Source organism: Callospermophilus lateralis, unplaced genomic scaffold (genome assembly GCF_048772815.1).
Source record: "Callospermophilus lateralis isolate mCalLat2 unplaced genomic scaffold, mCalLat2.hap1 Scaffold_1144, whole genome shotgun sequence".
NCBI classification, from domain to species: Eukaryota; Metazoa; Chordata; class Mammalia; order Rodentia; family Sciuridae; genus Callospermophilus; species Callospermophilus lateralis.
The window spans coordinates 329,601-333,934 of record NW_027511721.1 but is presented as its reverse complement, the minus strand read 5'-3'; positions in this window follow the sequence as shown (position 1 = coordinate 333,934).

Here is a 4,334-nt window from a genome sequence, read left to right as displayed (position 1 = left end):
AATTCAGAAGAAATGATTCTGAAACAGTTATTTTCCCCCATAGGAATACTCTGCATACATGAAAACTTCCAGCAGATGTGCCCAATGGGAGGCAGGGCCCTTACCTTGGTCGGTGTTGATGGTGGTGGGGTTGAAGGCCTTCCCCAGGATGGTTTCACAAATGTTGCTTGAGATGGAGAGGGAAAAGCCAGAGCCCAGGCCGTGCCCTTTATAATGAAGCTCATCCAAAAGGAGGACGATCAAGCCTGCCACAAAGAACTGCAGAATTAAAATAAATTAATTAATAAAAGTGAACTCTATGTTACTGGCCCCAATGCCCTGGTTCCTTCCATCTTCAATGACAGGGCTCTCTGCTATGAGGGCCAAATCAGAGACCGTTCCTCAATCTGCCTCATTGGAATTCAGAAGCCAAAGCCAGGGTCTTTCAATTCTCTATTTTTTTTAAATCTATTTTTTAGTTGGAGGTGGACACAACATCTTTTTTTTTATTTTTATGGGGTGCTGAGGATCGAGCCCAAGGCCTTGTACATGCCAGGTGAACCTCTGCCACTGAGCCCCAACCCCAATATATTTTTTTTGTTTCTTAATTGTTTTGGGGTTTGCAGGTGGACAGCATGCCTTTATTGATTTCAATATTTCTCGTTGTAGATGGGCGCAGTGTCTTTATTTGATTGATTTCTTTTTGGGCGGTGACCAGCCTCCAACCCGGGGCCTTACCCTGCTCAGGCCAGTGTTTAGCCTTGAGCCCAGCCCTGAGCCTGGCCTGGCCCCAGCTCTGGCTGAGTACTGCTGAGGAGGAAGAGGGACAACAGGGTCACTCAGAAAGCGGGGTGAGAGTGGGGGTTCACCTGAGTGGTGATCAGAAGGCAGATCCCAGAACCCATCTTTGAGGGGGTCCCTGTCCATGCCTGTCATCACATCCATAATGGACTGGCCGATGGTGACAATCATGCCAAACACTAGGGTCCTAAGAAAATCTTGAGCAGAGTGTGGAAGAAATTCAGATGACAAATACTGACACTGCCCACGAAAACCTTGGTGAGGAGTGTCCAACTGTCACACGTCAAAGCGCATGAAAACTCAGAGGCTTTCTAGTGAAAGCACCTTTCATCTTTTTTGTGGCTTTTGGGATTGAACCTAGGGCCTTTCGGACGGTAGGCATGTGCTTTACTAAACTTCAGACCAGTCATCCTAAATCTTTTTTTTTTAAAAAATGATCTTGAATTCTTAATATGGAAAAACATTTTTAAAAAATTGTCAACGGTAAGGAGAAAACTTCTGGGGCTGTAGCTCAGTGGTAGAGGCAATGAGTTCCATTTTCAGGTCTGCAAAAAAAATATTAAAAACAAAGAGAGAAAGAAAAAAAAAACACCCAATTTGGGCTTTAGAAAAATAATGCGAATTTTTTGTTTGTTTGTTTTGATTTTTGTACTGGGGATTGTACTCCGGGTCACTCAACCACAGAAACTCATCCCCAGCCCTATTTTGATTTTATTTAGAGACAGAGTCTCACTGAGCTGCTTAGGGCCTCGCTGTTGCTGAGATTGGCTTTGACTCACAATCCTCCAGGATCAACCTCCTAAACTGCTGGAATTAGAGGTGCGCACCACTGCACTAAGCCAAGTATATTATAAAATGTCAAAAATAAAAATTAAAAAAAGAAAACCACTTATTAGTGCTTTAGAAGGATAATGCATTAATTTAAGGCATTGAATAATAAATGCATTACTTAATATTTAATAATGCATTACTTAATTCATTAATGATTAATGCATTAATAAATAAATATATTCTACAATCTTGATTTGTGTCTGAAACTCACAATTTAAGTTAGATGGATTTCTCACTTAATTATTTAACCTACTAACTTAAGATCTCAAAGACATGCTGTATGGAAGATGGCAGAGTAGAAAATTGTAAATATTGTTTTCTAAATAGCACATTCCAGTTAACAGAGGCTAGGCTTGGCTGACTCTGAGGCTGGACCCCATTATTGGGGCTGCCTATCATTTGATACAGCCAATACTCTTAACCTAGTTTAACAGCATGTAGAAACTGAGACTCCAGAACTATTATCTAAATTTCTTCCACATCAAAAAATCTAATCAACAGCAGAGCTGGACTGAGAGGATCACCTTTTTGCTCATTAAATCCTTTTAAATACAGAAGAAAAATAGCACTTGCTAAATAACTACCATGTGTTAGGCACTGTGAGAGTGATTATTTAATTTAATCGTCTTTTTTTTTATACTGAGGACTGAGCAGATGTGCTTCACCTCTGAGTCTCATCCCCAGCCATTTATTATTTTATTTAGAAACAAGATCTCAATGAGGTGCTTAGGGCCTCACTAAGTTGCTGAGGTTGACCTCCAAATAGTGATCGTTCTTTCTCAGCCTCCAAAGCTGCTGTAATTAGAGGCATACTCCACAGCATCTGGCTTTGATTGAATTCTTATGATAGCTCTGAAGTAGATGTCACCTCCTTCGTGAGGTATGGAAATCATGGCTGGTGAAGGGGTGACCTCCATGCACTGATCCTTCATGTCCATCCTCTGGGGCATTCCTGCCCTCCCCTGTCCTGCCTCGCCTTCCCCCATACCCAGCACCTCTCAGAAGTGCTCTCTCACTAACAGGCCATGGAGCACCTACAGGGTCCGCAGGCAAAGCACACAGGCCAAACTGGGCTGTTTTAATGCCCCCAATTTTAGGGCCAATTCAAATTCTCAACTAGACACCAGAAATGTACCCATGATCTTTCTTAAACTTCTGGGCTCATGTTGAAGAGGGCTTGGTCTTTGGGGGTGTCACCCACTTCAATCATCTTGGTGCAAGCCAAGAGCTGCATGATGAGGCCCAAGGTGACCATTGGAGAGATACCGAGCTCCATGAGTTTGTCTAAGGTAATGGGCAGCCACAAAGCCCCTGTGAGCTCAAGAAAACAAGACATTATTTAATAAAATGAACCTACAGAATTGAATGTGACCCCTTTTCCACATTGGATGGGCTTCAGGTTGCTGGCAGCAATTATAGCATAACCCCTCAAAACCAAAGATAAGAACACAACTCAGTCTCTCTGTCGAGCCCACCAGACCCCATGTCATTCTGTTTGGAAAGTCACGTACCCCTCAAGAGCCTGCTGCATTCCCATCCCCATGGACAGATCCATTCTGGCTGGACAGAGAGGCCCGTCCTTCATCAGTTCATAAAACTGGAGAACATTCCAATCATTTCCTGAGTCTGCAGATGGGGCTGGCACATTTGGATCTAGTTGGGAATCAACCTTCCCTTTCCATCATGTTCAGATGAGCTCTGATTCTGAGTGACTGGAACCTCTTTGGAACCCCATTTTTAAACCGTATTCATCAAATGCACCATCAACATACACAAGAAAATCATTTCTAGACCCACAGGTGACTGATTAGATTTGACCCTCCACTGTCACTCATGGTTTTGATCCATATATTTCACCTGTAGATATGAAAAAGATGCAGCTGAGAAACCAATAGAGAGTTCTAGAGAGTGTTCTATGTGGACTCACCATCTCATTTAAGGGATTTCAAACACTCTAGTTTTTTTTAAGTTTTCAGAAATTCTCAAGCAGAGACTTATCTTGCTCTTCCAGGTTTTGTATTGCATTCAAACCCAACTCTTAAGAAGATGGTGTTTCCCAGGCTGAATGCACCGTTGATAAGGCTATTTGACATGGCACATGCAGACTTTCCAGGCCACAGAGCTTCCCATTCTCTGAGCTCCACAGAAAGGCTGTAGTTCAACTAAATGGTGCTGGTCCAGCAGAAAAGAGGCACAGTGAGTCTAAGCCTCTCGCTGTTGGAGGCCACACATGTGTGACCTCACATCCAGTAGAAAGGGTCGACAGAATCTGAGGCCATAATACCAAACAAAGGATCTGGAAACAAGTAGAAACCAAAGGAGTGGCACATGGTTCCCCCCTCTCCCCCTTTCCCCAACAACAGCACAGGAGACCGGATTGACCTGACAGCAGACTAAGAAGATGAAAAGGGGGATGGCTCGCCACAGCACCTTTGCCTTCAACTGTATCGCAGAAGAGGTAGAATCAGAGGACATGAAGTTTCCCAGTAAGTCATTAAAAATAGAGTCCAACAGACACTTTCTCTGATCACCAAGAAAGGCCAAGGTGGGCTGGTGGCACAGCTCCATGGGGAAGCACTTGCCGAGCATGCATGATGTTCTGGGTTTAGTCTCCAACAGAAAACCTCCACCAAAAAAGCAAAGAAGCCAAAACATGCACCAAGCAGAGTCCTGAAAGGTGAGTCTCATGCTTTCTGTGGACAAAGCCAATGCGAAGATGTCCG